At 34.9% G+C, this 15,784-nt stretch overlaps 1 long non-coding RNA gene across 2 annotated transcripts; it reads left to right on the forward strand.

The window, feature by feature from the left end:
• The first annotated feature begins 11,715 nt into the window (after positions 1 to 11,715).
• On the forward strand, positions 11,716 to 13,697 carry LOC107877774. 2 transcript variants are annotated; one of them, XR_007042616.1, is made up of 5 exons: positions 11,716 to 12,683; positions 12,784 to 12,884; positions 13,002 to 13,101; positions 13,185 to 13,317; positions 13,379 to 13,697. It is a non-coding gene; the product is annotated as an uncharacterized LOC107877774 (long non-coding RNA). The 2 variants fall into 2 exon arrangements; XR_007042615.1 differs by having other exon boundaries at positions 13,391 to 13,697.
• The last annotated feature ends 2,087 nt before the right edge of the window (positions 13,698 to 15,784 follow it).

Genomic DNA, 15,784 nt, shown 5'->3' on the forward strand with positions numbered 1-15,784 from the left:
AGGATTGAACATTTAGAAATCACCTATGCGAAGGCAAAGTGGAAGCCGCTTCAAAGCGAATGTTAGTAAAGGTCTATACTCTAAGCTCTGATGAAAACTGGGACGTGTTCATGGCTGAAAAGAACAACACCATAAGAACCATAAACGATAAAAGATTGGTTGTGTGACATATGTTGCCTAGGTGTACATTAAAGTTTGGTGGTTCAAAGATATCAAATCTACCAATTGACCGAGTACATCCGATGCATGTTCACTACATAAAGTTCAAAGGTAAACCCACTTATCCAGGTGCAATCAGTTTTTCCTTGATGATCACATGCTTGTCAGTAAAAGTGTTATGAAATATAGTCATTCCCATTCATGTGGGGGATTTTTGGGTTCTATATGTGTGTTGAATGGAAAATGGAGAAATCAAGTGGAAGAGCAAAATTGAGTTTACACAAAATGGAAAGTGTACTAAAAAATTAGAAAGTTTACTCTTTCTCCCACATTGGTTGAAGAAGAGAATTTTAAATTGTTTATATTGTGAAACACACTTCCATATGGATAAGTGATGCAAGAAATTAGAGATGCCTCATGCCATCGTCGTTGCTTGCTCGGCCTCGACTTCGGATTTGGATTTGGATTTGTCAAATGATCAATTGTTGAGATCTATTTTTTCGATAAACTTTATTTGAATTCCGAATAATGCAAAGAGAAAATGCAGTATTTATTTTCTGTGTTTAATCCTCCATTCACGTATGTATATATGCATGCAGTAATAGTGATGCAGGTACTGATGCTACTGTTTTACGTGAACAGTTATGCAGAACAGTTGCACTGCTTTGAAAATGTTGTATTGCTTCAGAACTGATGCACTAGTTGAACAAACAGATGCAACCATTCAGCAAAAAAAACACTAATTTATGGAAAGATATGACTGCTCAAGAAAGGATGCAATCTTTGATGAACAGACATGAACTTACAGAAAAGGTGCAACCTTTGGAGTAAACCATTGCCTTCTTTTTAAAGAGGCATCTTGTGGCAATAAATAACCTGATTTTCACCCACAGGTTTTATAGAGAAATTACAGAAATTTCAGATTATAAACTCTTTTTCCACTCTTGAAAAAATAACTATTCTGTGAGATCAATAAATTGTTCAGGGCATTCGTAGAATCCGCCTATTTGAGGTACCACTATAGTCGGATTGAAGGGCAATTATCCTGTGAGGAAAAATTCAACATCCTCGGGTACAGTGAGGTAATTATTTCCTTAAGGAAACTCTGTGAATTCAGATGACTTGGCCTTATTCATTTCTACTTCATCTATTATTTCTGGAAAAATAAATACACCTCTTGGAAAGATCAATTTGATCTTATGTTGAGGGTATTGATATTCTTCATTGTGTTCTTGTTTATAAACTTGAACTATATGAAGTTGTTGTTCTGCTATACAGATTTTGTATACCCCAATATATTGTGGAAATAACAATCTTAAGGAAATAATGTTTATAGAATCTGTATTACTTGTTTTTCGAGATTAAAGCTTAAGCTTTCTACTCCGCTTGCATTTAACTAGTGATTAGAAGATATAAAATCTTCATCACAAGTTAAAGTTCACTCGGTTGACGATTCTAAGTAATAAAAACTTTATCGCTAACTAGAAAAAAGAAGAAGAGTTCCAAGTAATTTAACTTTATAAATAGTATTCTGAAAAATACTAAATTTTTCTGTCTTGTGGTGACAGGAAAAATGACAATTGAAAGTCAAATGCATGACATGGTTATGACTGTGGGGGCAAACAATATTTCTTCATCAAGTAGAAAAAATGCTCCGCCAACAATGGCACCGACGGAGAAGCCCGAAAAATTTTCGGGCGTTGACTTAAAGCAGTGGCAGCAAAAGATGTTCTTTTACCTCACCACTTTATGTCTACAACGGTTCACTAGTGAAGACGCTCCTAAGGTGCCCGAGGGAACCTCGGACAAAGACTGCTTCATTATGGTAGAAGCTTTGAAACATTCAAACTTCCTTTCCAGGAACTATATTCTGAGTGGTCTCCAAGACGACCTCTACAATGTCTATAGTGGAACCAAGAAATCAAAGGAACTGTAGGGGCACTTGAACGAAAATATAAAATGGAGGATGCGGGAATTAAGAAATTCCTTATTGCACAGTTCCTAGATTTCAAAATGATATATACCAAATCAGTTGTCTATCAAGTACAGGAGTTGCAAGTCGTCATACTTGATCTCCTAGAAGAAGATTTAATTGTGAATATTTCTTTCCAAGTAGCAGCGATAGTTGAAAAGCTACCACCGTTGTGGAAAGACTTCAAAAACTACTTAAATCATAAACGCAAGGAGATGACCATTGAAGATCTTAACTCTGTATGTAAGAGGAAAATAAAGCTACTGAAAGAAGGTCAAAGGGAAAATCTACAATTAATGGAGCACATATTGTTGAAGATGATCAAAACAATTCTAAGAAGAAAAAGAAAGTTGAACAAGGAAACAATCAACCCAAGAAGAAATTTAAGGGAAAATGCTTCAACTGTGGAAAGATTGGCCACAAGTCCATGGATTATCGAGCCCCAAAGAAAGGCAAGAAAAAGGACCAAGAGAATATGATTGAGTCCAATAAAAAATATGATGGTCTGTGTGCTATGTTCATGGAATGCAACTTGGTGAGGAATCCACGCAAATGGTGGATGGATTCGGGTGCCACACGCCATGTTTGCACCAACAAAGAGTTTTTTTCATTATTTTCTCTGGCTCAAGAGAAAGAAATGCTCTACATGGCCAACTCTGCTACAGCTAAGGTAGAGGGAAATGGAAAACTTTGCTTAGAGATGACTTCCAGAAAGGTCTTGACACTGAACAATGTGGTATATATGTTTCGGAGTTATGTAGGAATTTAATTTCTGTTATACTCCTAGATAAGAACGGATTCAAATGTGTAACCATTTCAAGGAAAATTGTAATTAGCAAAGGAGAAACGTATGTAGGAAAAGGCTATCTGACCGAAACCTTTTATAAGATGAATGTCATGACTGCTGAGATAAATAAAAGTTAGAATTCGTCTTATTTGCTTGAGTCTTATGATTTATGGAATGAACGTTTAGGCCATGTTAATTATAAAACGTTAAGAAAACTGATTAATTTAGAAGTTTTGCCAAACTTTGAGTGCAATAAATCTAAGTGTCTAACATGTGTGGAATCAAAGTATGGAAAATATCCTTATAAGTCCGTTGAAAGGAATTCCAATCCCTTAGACTTAATACACACTGACATTTGTGATATGAAGTCAATACCATCACGTGGTGGAAACAAGTATTTCATAAATTTTATTCATGATTGCACTAGATATTGTTATGTCTACTTGTTAATATTAAGGATGAAGCAATAGATGCATTTAGACAATATAAAACTGAAGTTGAAAAGCAGTTAGACAAAAAGATTAAAATAATAAGAAGTGATAGGAGTAGAGAATATGAATCTCCCTTTGCACAAATATGTGTAGAGAACGGAATAATCCATCAAACTACGGCCCCATATTCACCTAAATCTAATGGAATTGCGGAAAGAAAAAACCAAACTTTGAAGGAAATGATGAATGCCTTACTTATAAGTTTTTGTTTACAGCAAACTTATGGCGGGAGACTATCCTTATGGCCAATCATATACTAAACAGAGTTCCCCATAAAAAGACAAAATCAATTCCTTATAAAAAATAGAAAGAAAGGAAAACTAACTTGAAATATTTCAAAGTGTGGGAGTGTCTAGCAAAGGTTCAAGTTCATATACCTAAAAGGGTTAATATAGGACCTAAAATGGTAGACTGCATATTCATAGGATATGCTAAAAGTAGTAAAGCATGTCTATTTTTTGTTCATAAATCCGAACATCCAGATATAAACTTAGACATGAACAGTCTAGTGGAGGATCTAAATGACCTCAAGATAAACCAAGTGAGAATGTACATAATGAAGAAAATCCAAGACGTAGTACATGTCAAAGAACGTCAACTTCATTTGGATCAGATTTTGTAACATTTCTCTTAGAAAATATTCCTCAAACATTTAAAGAATCAATGTCGTCATCAGACTCATTCTTTTGGAAAGAGGCAGTCAATAGTGAGATAGATTCAATCTTAAGCAACCATACATGGGAATTGGTTGACCTTCCTCCCGAAAATAAACTGTTAGGTTCTAAATGGATCTTTAAAAGGAAAACGAAGGGGGATGGTACTATTGATAAGTACAAGGCAAGACTTGTAGTAAAAGGCTTCAAACAGAAGAAAGGCCTTGATTACTTTGATACATACTCGCCAGTAGGATAACCTCGATTCGAATGTTAATTGCCTTGGCTGCGGTATATGATCTTCAAATACATCAAATAGATGTGAAAACCGCATTCCTAAATGGAGATTTGGAGAAAGAAATATACATGAAAAAACCTGAGGGTTTTGTTATTCCAGGAAAGAAAAACAAGATGTGTAAACTTATTAAGTCGTTATATGGACTAAAGGAAGCACCAAAACAGTGGCATGCGAAGTTTGACCAAACTATGTTCCCAAACGAATTCAAAATAAATGAATGTGATAAACGTGTTTATATTAAAGACACTCCAAATCACCAAGTCATTGTATATTTATATTTGGATGATATGTTGATCATCAGTAGAGACATTTTTGACATAAATGCAACAAAATAAATATTCCAGAGCAAGTTTGATATGAAGGACCTTGGAGTTCCAGAGGTGATATTAGGTATAAGAATCCATCGAACTCTACAAGGGTTGGAATTTTCATAGTCTCGTTATATTGAAAGGGTACTTGACAAGTTCAAGCATATAGAATTCGGTATTTCCAAGACTCTATTGGATGCGAGCTTTGCACTTCAAAAGAATAAAGGTAAAAGTGACTCACAATTGGAGTACGTAAGAGTATTAGGATATTTAATATATATAATGAACTGTACACGACCATACATAGCATGCGCTATCATTAAATTGAGTCGGTACACGAGTAATCCCAACAAAACTCATTGGATGGCAATGAAACGAGGTTTGGGTTATCTTAAATACACTTAAAATTAAGCTTTGCATTATAATAAATATCCTATGGTAATTGAAGGATATAGTGATGCAAATTTGATCACCGGATAAAATGAAGTAAAATCCACAAGTGGATATGTATTTACTATCAATGGAGGAGTAGTCTCTTTGAAATCATCCAAACAGACATGTATTGCTCGCTCTATAATGGAATATGAATTTATCACATTAGATAAAGCCAGTGAAGAAGAAGAATAGCTCTGGAATTTCTTGGAAGATATTTCATATTGGCCAAAGCCAGTGGGACTAGTATATATACACTGTGATAGCCAAGCAGTAATAGGTAGGGCAGGTAGCATGATGTACAATGGTAAATCTCGTCATATAAGACAAAGACATAATACCATTAGAGAACTTCTCTCTAGTGGAATTATCACTGTAGACTATGTAAAGTCAAAGGATAATGTGTTGGATCCACTTACAAAAGGCCTATCTAGAGAAAGAGTAGAAAGGACATCAAAGGGTATGGTTATAAGGCATAGGACAAGTCAGCATGGCATTAACTCTACCTATAAGACTAGAGATTCCAAGAGCTAGGTTCAAGGAGATCAAACAAAGTTGTGTCTGATAGTTTCAACATTGTCAATTACCCAACCCATTCTCATGATATAGACAATGTATTGTAAACTAGGATAAGACTTAAGGTGAAAAGTCTTTTAATGATCATCCAAATTTGGCAGATTTGATCAAATAGTTTAATCTACAGGATTGAATGTTTAGAAAGAACCTATGAGAGGGAGAAATGGAAGCCTCTTCAAAGAGAATGTTAGTAAAGGCTTATTCTCTAAGAACTCATGAAAATCGGGACATGTTCATGGCTGAAAAGAACAAAACCATAAGAACCATTAACGATAAACGGATGGTTGTGTCACATGTGTTGTCTAGGTTTACATTAATGTTTGACGGTTCAAAGATATTGAATCTACCGATTGATCGAGTGCATCCGATGCGTGTTTACTATGAAAAGTTCAAAGGGAAACGTTATACAGATGAAATCAATCTTTACTTGATGATCACATACTTGTCCATAAAATTTTTACAAAAAATAGCCATTCCCATTCATGTGGGGGGATTGTTGGGTTCAATATGTGTGTTGAATGGAAAATGGAGAAATCAAGTGGAAGAGAAAAATTGAGTTTACACCAAAATGAAAAGTGTACTCAAAAATTAGAAAGTTTACTCTTTCTCCCACATTGGTGGAAGAAGAGAACTTTAAAGTGTTTATATTATGAAACACACTTCCACATGGAAAAGTGAGGCAAGAAAATAGAGATGCCTCGCGCCGTCGTCATCACTCCCTCGGCCTCGGGTACAGTGAGGGAAATTATTTCCTTAAGGAAACTCCATGAATTCGGACGACTTGGCCTTATTCATTTCTACTTCATCTATTATTTTTGGAAAAATAAATACACCTCTTGGAAAGATCATTTGGATCTTGTGTTGAGGGTATTGATATTCTTCATTATGTTCTTGTTTATAAACTTGAACAAGATGAAGTTGTTGTTCTGCTATACAGATCCTTTATACCTGAATATATTGTGGAAATAACAATCTTATGGAAATAATGTTTACAGAATTTGTATTACTTGTTTTTGAAGATTAAATCTTAAGCTTTATACTCTACTTGAATTTAAATAGTGATTAGAAGACATAAAATCTTCATCACAAGTTAAGGTTCACTCGGTTGAGGATTCAAAGTAATAAAAACATCATCGCTAACTAGAAACAAGAAGAAGAGTTTCAAGTGATTTAACTTTATAAATAGTATTCTGAAAAATACTAAATTTTTTTGTCTTGTGGTGGTAGAAAAAATGACAACTGAAAGTCAAACGGTGGACTGCATGTTCATAGGATATGCTAAAAGTAGTAAAACATGTCAATTTTTGATTCAAAAATCTGAACATCCGGATATAAACTTAGACATGAATAGTCTAGTATAGGATCTAAACGACCACAAAATAAACTAAGTGAGAATGTACATAATGAAGAAAATCCAAGACGTAGTACGTCAAAGAACGTCAACTTCGTTTGGATCAGTTTTGGTAATATTTCTTTTAAAAATGAGCCTCAAACATTTAAAGAAGAAATGTCGTCCTCAGACTCATTCTTTTGGAAAGAGGCAGTCAATAGTGAGATAGATTCAATCTTAAGCAACCATACATCGGAATTGGTTGACCTTCCTCCCGGAAATAAACCTTTAGGTTCTAAATGGATCTTTAACAGAAAAATGATGGCAGATGGTACTATTGACAAATACAAAGCAAGACTTGTAGTAAAAGGCTTCAAACAGTAGAAAGGCCTTGATTACTTTGATACATTCTTGTCAATAACAAGGATAATCTCAATTCAAATGTTTATTGCCTTGACGGCGGTATATGATCTTCAAATCCATCAAATGGTTGTGAAAACCGTATTCCTAAATGGAGATTTGGAGGAAGAAATATATATGGAACAACCTGAAGGTTTTGTGGTTATAGGAAAGGAAAACAAGGGGTGTAAACTTATCAAGTCGTTATATGGACTAAAGCAAGAACCAAAACAATGGCATGTGAAGTTTGACCAAATCATGTTCGCAAACGGATTCAAAATAAATGAATGTAATAAATGTGTTTATATTAAAGACACTCCAAATCATGAAATCATTGTATCTTTATATGTGGATTATTTGTCAATCATCAGTACAGACATTTCTGACATAAATGCAACAAAACAAATACTCGAGAGCAAGTTTGATATGAAGGACCTTGGACTTGGAGATGTGATCTTAGGTATAAAAATCCATCGAACTCCACAAGGGTTGGCATTGTGAAAGTCTCATTATATCGAAAAGGTACTTGACAAGTTTAAGCATATGGAATTCGGTATTTCCAAGACTCTATTGGATGCGAGCTTTGCACTTTGAAAGAATAAAGGTAAAAGTGACTCACAATTGGAGTACGCAAGAGTATTGGGATGTTTAATATATATAATGAACTGTACACGACCAGACATAGTATGCGCTATCATTAAATTGAGTCGGTACACGAGTAATCCCAACAAAACTCATTGGATGGCAATGAAACGAGTTTTGGGTTATCTTAAATACACTTAAAATTATGCTTTGCATTATAATAAATATCCTATGGTAATTGAAGGATATAGTGATGCAAATTTGATCACTGGATAAAATGAAGTAAAATCCACAAGTAGATATGTATTTACTATCGGTGGAGGAGTAGTCTCTTTGAAATCATCCAAACAGATATGTACTGCTCGCTCTATAATGGAATATGAATTTATTACATTAGATAAAGCTAGTGAAGAAGCAGAATAGCTCTGGAATTTCTTGCAAGATATTCTGTATTGGCCTAAGCCAGTGGCACCAGTATGTATACACTGTGATAGCCAAGCCACAATAGGTAGGGTAGAGAGCATGATGTACAATGATAAATCTCGTCATAAAGATGAAGACATAATACCATTAGAGAACTTCTCTTTAGTGGAATTATCTCTATAGACTATGTAAAGTCAAAGGATAATGTGTCGGATCCACTTACAAAAAGCCTATCTAGAGAAGGAGTAGAAAGGACATCCAATGAAATGGGTTTAAGGCCTAGGACAAGTTAGCATGGCGGTAACTCTACCTAGCAGACTTGAGATCCTAAGAACTAGGTTCAAGGTGATCAAACAAAGTTGTGTCTGACAGGTTCAACATTGTCAATTACCCAACCCATTCTCATGATGTAGACAATATATAGTAAACTAGGATAAGACTCAAGGTGTAAAGTCTTTTAATGTTTATCTAAATTTGGCAGATTTGACCAAACAGTTTAATCTCCAGGATTGAACATTTAAAAATCACCTATGCAAAGGCGAAGTGGAATCCGCTTCAAATAGAATATTAGTAAAGGCCTATTCTCTAAGCTCTCATGAAAACCGGGACATCCTCATGGCTGAAAAGAAAAAAAAACTATAAGAACCATAAATGGTAAAAGGCTGGTTGTTTGACATATGTTGTCTAGGTGTACATTAAAGTTCGACGGTTCAAAGATATCAAATCTACCAATTGACCGAGTGCATCCGATGCATGTTCACTACGAAAAGTTCAAAGTGATACCCACTTATCCAGATGCAATCAGTTATTTCTTGATAATCACATACTTGTCTGGAAAAATTTTATGAAAAATAGCCATTCCCATTTATGTGGGGGATTGTTGGGTTCTGTATGTGTGTTGAATGGAAAATGGAGAAATCAAGTGTAAGAGAAAAATTGAGTTTACACCAAAATGAAAAGTGTACTCAAAAATTGGAAAGTTTACTCTTTCTCCCACATTGGTGGAAGAAGAGAACTTTAAAGTATTTATATTGTGAAACACACTTCCACATGGACAAGTGAGGCAATAAAATAGAGATGCCTCGTACCGTCGTCGTCGCTCACTCGGCCTCGGCCTTGACTTTGGATTTGGATTTGGACTTAGATTTATCAAATGATCGATCGATGAGATCTATATTTTTGGACAAACTTTATTTGAATTCCAAACAATGCCAAGAGAAAACGCAGTAAATATTTTCTGTGTTTAATCCTCTATTTACGTGTGTATATAAGTATGCAGTAATAATGATGTAGGAACTGATGCTACTGTTTTACATGAACAGTTACGCAAAATAGTTGTACTGCTTTAAAAATGTTGTATTGCTTCAGAACTGATGCACAGGTTGAACAAACAGATTCAACCATTTACCAAAAGACACACTGATTCATGGAAAGATATGACTGTTCGGGAAAGGATACAATCTTTGATGAACAGGCATAAACTTGTAGCAAAGGTGCAACGTTTAGAGTAAACCATTGCCTCCTTTCTAAAGAGGCATCTTGTGGATATAAATAACCTAGTTTTCACCCACAGGTTTTGTAGAGAAATCAAAGAAATTTCAGATTATAAACTCTTCTTCTTCTCTTAAAAAAAACTATTCTATGTGATCATTAAATCTTTCAGTGCGTTCATAGAATCCGCCTATTTGAGGTACCACTATAGTCAGATTGAAGGCCATTGTATCCTGGGAGGAAAAATTTCACAACCTCGGGTACAGTGAGGGGAATTGTTTCCTTAAGGAAACCCCGTGAATTCGGACGACTTGGCCTTATTCATTTCTACTTCATCTATTATTTTTGGAAAAATAAATATACCTCTTGGAAAAATTATTTTGATTTTGTGTTGAGGGTATTGATATTCTTCACTGTGTTTTTGTTTATAAACTTGAACTAGATGAAGTTGTTGTTCTACTATACAGATTCTGCATACCCGAATATATTGTGGAATAACACTATTTTAATTTGTTTAGACAAAGTTCATGTTTTGAATTCTCCCTCTGTGCAACTACTCCCCTCAGCTATATCCACAAAGAATGAGATGTATCTTTTTTGTAGTTTTTACTCAGTTACCAACAAAATTTTGTTCCTTCTATTAAGTAAATTTTTATGATGTTTCTATTAGTTGTTCTTCCTAGTAAAGCTATTTGATTTGCTTTTTTAACAAATTTATCCCATCCAGTAATAGTGCTCAAAAGTTGTTGGGTATCCTGGTTGCTGTCGGTGAGGCAGTTGTTTATGACCTGTCTGTGATGTACGGATGTGTTAGCCAATTGGATGTTGGAAACGCTATCCTTATTATCCTTCAATATGGAGTCATTATTTGTTTATAACATTTTTGCGCTGTCGTTTATCCTGAAGATGATCCAGATTTAAAGGTGGTGTAATTATAAAATTCAATATACTTTTGCTTATTAAAGTTCAATTTTTTCAGTTGTGTTGGAGTAGAAAAAAATGGCAACGTTAGTTGCAAAACAAGGGCCATTGAGCAGTCAGAATCAACACAGACCAAGAATGAGAAATTATTCTAAAGTTTTTAGGAAGAGAAACTTTGTACTAAATCGTGATGAAGAAAAACTTGAAAAGCACAATGCAGCATCCCTGCCCGATGTTACGGAGTTACCTAATAAAAAACAAGAACTTTGTTCTGAATTTGGTGTCCCCCGTAAAAAAAAAAACTGTGTCTGAGCACGTGAATATTGCAATCAGGAAGGTGGAAGCATTTTTATCGGGCGGATCGGCAGAGAAAATTAAAACAGCAGAAAAGCCAAAGAGGAACATGATTAAATCATATCTGAGAAAAAAGACAGTAGCTAACCTGACAATGACTGTAAAGTAATCTGAAGGCTCACATAGAAGAATCACATTAAAGGGGCATCATTGTTCAGCAGAGAAGAAATTAACTTCTAAAATTTGGGATGAAATAGTGAGTAATGATGAAGAAGAGGAGAGTGAAGAGGAAGAGGATGAAGAGTATTTTCTAGGACCCTTAACAAAATTTCAGATGCCAATGAAGGAAGCGTTGAATAGTTTGAGAACTTCTACCAAGGGAAAAGTTCTTAGAAATGGACATATGAGAACTACAGGGAATGACGAAGAGAAAGACAAGCATTCCCCAAAAAACATTCTTTAGAGTGGAAATTTGCAGACTAAAGGATGCCTGTAAAGTAAATCTACAACAACGCCTAGGAACTTCAAGCAAGAAGATGATTCATAAAAAAGATAATACAATCAACAAGGTGGAACTTCAAAGTGAAGAAAACCGGGATGTTTGTAAGAAAAAAAAAGTTTATCTAAGGTTGGAAAGAAAATGCCAGGGACTCGTGAAATTTGAGGCTCAGAGAATAAAATGCGGGTGCTTGCTATATTAAATGAAAAATGTCTAGGAATGTCTAGCTAGAAGAAGATTCTTCAAGGAGAGAGTACAATGGATAAGGTGGATGAAAGTGAAGACGAGTGGAGTATGTGCAAGAAAAAGCCAAGTTTGTCCAAGGATGCAGAGAATAGGACATCTGTACGACGTGCTACTGGTTCATTCAAGAGATACGGAGATTACAATGTTGATGAGTGGGAAGATGATACTGATGATTATGCGGTTTTCCCACTATGTTATGGACATCATATACCCAGTAATACAAAAAGCCGGGGAGCTGATGTTTCACCTGAGTCGAAACCCAAAAATATTCCAAAAGATGTAATAAAAATTTTAGGAAAGTTATCTGCTTGTAGTTCATTACCTTCCTGGGCGCCTGCTAAATTAAATGGAGAACAGTGTCTAGGAATTCCAAGCAAGAAAAAGAGTCCTCGAGCAAATAGTACAATGGATAAAGTGGATAACAGTGAAGATGAGTGGAATGTGTGCAATGAAAAATCAAGTTTGTCCAATGATGGAAAAAAGAAGCAGAGAATTTATGAAAAAGATACAGAGAATAAAAGGACATCTGTAAGACATGCTGCTGCATCACTCAAGAGATACAATCATAATTACTTTGTTGGTGAGTGGAAAGATGATTCTGAGTAGTATGAGGTTTTGCCAATTAGCGATGGACATCATACACCAAGTAAAACAAGAAGCCAGAGAAGTGAAGTTTCACATGAGTCAAAACTAAAAGATAGTCCAAAAGATTCAATAAATAATTCAGGGAAGTTATCTGCTTGTAGTTCATTGCCTTCCACCTCATCGTCCTCCGGTTCCACAATTTCAAGAAATGGAATAGATGGATCTAAGAACATGAAGGTCAAGCTCTTTTTGTTCATATTTCACTTTAAATGGCATTTCCTCTCTTTTTTATTTAATTCCTTCAGATGATGACACTTATTTATGTAATCCTATGCAGGTAAATTGTCTGGCAGTAAATTAAAATCAATGTAGAAGAACTGTTGTTCCTTGTACGAAGTGTAAAGAGAAATTTTACTGTATCAAGTGCATCATGGAATGGTAAACCTCTAATGTGTATTTCTCATCTTTCTGTCCAAATGCTTAGACATTCTCTTTTAGTGTCGAATGGAATTTTGACACTATTTAAGCCTCCTGCTATTTATTTTTGGCAAGCAGGTATCCTGAATTGGAAGAAGAGGAAGTCTCAGAGCTTTGTCCATATTGTCATAGAAAATGTAACTGCAACTTGTGCTTACACTCAATTGGCATTCTAGAGGTTTGTCTTTTCTTTTTAATCAAACGAAATGAGCTTGTTGCTTTTGTTTTCCAATTACTTCTAAAATACTTATTTCCTTGAAGACATCAAGAAGGGATATCACTGATCGTGAAAAGATTGAGCATTTGCACTATTTGATTATCACGCTTCTTCCCTTTCTAAAAGAAATCCATCACGAACAATTTTAAGAGATAGAACTGGAGTCTTGTATTCGTGGTATGCATCTAAGTTTTAAAAACAAGACACTGAATCTGATGAATTTTACATTGATAAATAGTTTTTATCACAGGGGTATCTTCATCTTCATTTGAAATTAGACGATCACTTTGTCATAATGATGAGCGAGTTTACTGGTAATGTATCTTCTCTCTTGTTCTCTTTTTTTCTTCCAGCTATTATGAAATGTTATGATTGCAGACCTTATTTTTGGAGGTTTTATGCTTATTGATTTCTTGGCCTTGGAGCAGCAACAACTGCTCAACTTCAATTGTCCATCTTCATCGGAGCTGCCCAGATTGCTCATATGAGCTATGTCTAAGCTGATGCCAAGAGCTTCGGAGAGGCATGTTTCCAGAAAAGATTTGTAAAGCAATTTACAAATATTTAGATCGAGGTTGTTATTACATGCATAGTGGAGAGCCACTTCCTAAAAGTTTTCATAATATGGAAATTCCACAGGACCAGAACAAACCAATTTCTTGGGTTGCTAATTATGATGGTTATATCATTTGTGCTCCTATCGAAATGGGTGGATATGGAAAATACATTTTAGAGCTCAAGCATCTGCTACCAAGAAACTGGATATCAAACTTGAAAGCAAACTTAGAAAGGATTTTGATTCAATGCAATTTTTCCCAGGTGACTTTCCAGCAGATTTGTAGAACAGATAACCCTCAACAGTAACACAGGGCGGCTTCAAGAGTTGGTTCCGATGATAACTGATTATATTCTACTACTACAAAAGACGTTATGGAGGATGATGCACTTCTACACTTCCATAGACACTGGGCCTAGGGTGAACCGATGATTTTATAAAATGTGCTTGAGCATACAAGCGGTTTAAGCTGGGAACCAATGGTTATATGGCGTAAGAAGAAACAGAAGTTCACTGTAAGTGGTATTTTATACACACTGTTTTATCATAATAGTATTCATAATATATTGTGTTAATAACATTAATAGTATTATCATGCTATAGTGTTAAGGGATCGTTTGGTGGAGAGATAGGACAACTTTTATCTGATGGATTGGGATAGGCCAACTATCACCTTTTTTTTTATAACTCATCACATAAAAGCCCACATAATTAACCAAATTACCAAAATGATTGAGAATTTGCAAAGTCATTAAACCTTCATTTAAGGATAAAAAAAAATTATGTGAGGACTACCAAAGTTGGAGACCTCCCTTGTATAGTCGTAAAGTATAAAGTAAGCTTTCTTTTTTCTAAAAAAATAGTTAAACAATAGAAATTACAAGAAAATACTAAATAATAGTTTTTCATTTCATTACATATGCACTCAGTTTTTCCAGATTGTAGATTACTCCTTTTAGCATAAACATGACTCTTAACTTGAGAAGTCTCTGAACATTTTTCCTGATTTGATGAATTGTTGTATTATTTACTATAATATGATGAATTTTCTGAGGAACAAGCATTCAAGCCAAAGTAGCAGGGTAGAAGATACCTCAAAATAAAGTCAACTTCTCTGGATTAACTTTTTTGTTACTAATAACAGGATTGCTACGTCCACCCTCCTCAAAATCATCATGTGGATCATGTTGGCTATGTTATACTAATTTCTGCATAAATAAAATAATTAAATATATAGATCTACTATTAATTTTATAATATTGGCTTGACCAACTTGAAAAGACAGCTTTAGAAGATCAACAAACAGTTTAACCATTCAGCCATGGATGCAAAAAGACTTAGCGAGTGAAATAGGTTTTGGTATTCCTTCTCGAGCTTCTATTTCTTCCGTTAAAGGAGATTCCAGAAAAGATGGAATAGGAAGACGTGTTTCATGAACGAACAAGATACGGGTTGAGAAGGGGGAGTTAGCAAAGTTAGACAAGATTGGAATGGGCATAGGAACATGTATTGATGTACCAGATCGGCTAATGCTCCCAGGTTGATTCAATGTATTCCACCAGTTGACTGAAGACTTGATTATTGGTATATCGATCGGTCTAGCACGGATTAAAATAGGAGCCGGTTTGACAGAAAACTTTTGAAAATGCAGTGCACCCAGGTAAATAAGGAACAAGATGAATACAGAGGTTAAACGAGCATCCCATACCCACTTATAGTAAAGTAGTAAGTATTCCCCGTATTAATTTTAGAAATTTGTATTGTTTTTTATGAAGTCCTGTTGAACTTGACTTGAGTCTCATACCAGGTAGAAAAGGAAAGACGTCAAATAATTTACTTTGATATAATTTAGACACAACCCAATGACAAAAATGGCCATAGCTTCAAGCATTCTTTCTTTTATTTAGCTATTTTTGAAAAGTGGACAGAAGGTAAGGCTAGTAACCCATGCCAGTTATAAAGATTTCTCTTTGATTGTTGGATTGGAGTTTGATTCATTTAGGGACAAAATATAGGACTTTGGGTGCTTTATTATTTCAGTGCACATTTCCCTAAGAATTTCTCATCTTTGTAAAGCTAAATTCTTGA

This window comes from Capsicum annuum, chromosome 7 (assembly GCF_002878395.1).
Source record: "Capsicum annuum cultivar UCD-10X-F1 chromosome 7, UCD10Xv1.1, whole genome shotgun sequence".
Classification (NCBI taxonomy): Eukaryota; Viridiplantae; Streptophyta; class Magnoliopsida; order Solanales; family Solanaceae; genus Capsicum; species Capsicum annuum.